The 296-nt window shown below is 41.9% G+C and overlaps 1 protein-coding gene across 1 annotated transcript in view; it reads left to right on the top strand.

Moving 5' to 3' along the window:
- The window catches only part of LOC119585956, a gene marked incomplete at its 3' end in the record, with an annotated part of 87813 nt that overhangs the window by 36089 nt on the left and 51428 nt on the right, over window positions 1-296 (top strand).

Genomic DNA, 296 nt, shown 5'->3' with positions numbered 1-296 from the left:
GCTTCCCTATTTACATATTCTTGAAAGGAAATCAATTCTGACCAAAGAACACGTTATGGCAACAATTTCAGGAATCCACATTGCTCATTCCTGAATCTTGTACGAAACACAAAGGTAAGGGAGAAGGGATAACAAGCATCTCTCTCCCTCATCTCCTTTCCTGGGAGATGTAGTAGACTCTTTTTTGTAGCTCTTAATGCATTTCGCGATGCAGATTTCGCAGTTGTCAGATGCCGCCAATTTTGCGAAATATTTGCCTACGCAGACTGTGACTCATTCTCCAATGGCGAAATGCA

The sequence above is a fragment of the Penaeus monodon genome, chromosome 20 (genome assembly GCF_015228065.2).
Source record: "Penaeus monodon isolate SGIC_2016 chromosome 20, NSTDA_Pmon_1, whole genome shotgun sequence".
NCBI lineage: Eukaryota > Metazoa > Arthropoda > Malacostraca > Decapoda > Penaeidae > Penaeus > Penaeus monodon.
The sequence above is the reverse complement of the archived record's forward strand: the minus strand, read 5'-3'. Positions and strand labels throughout refer to the sequence as shown.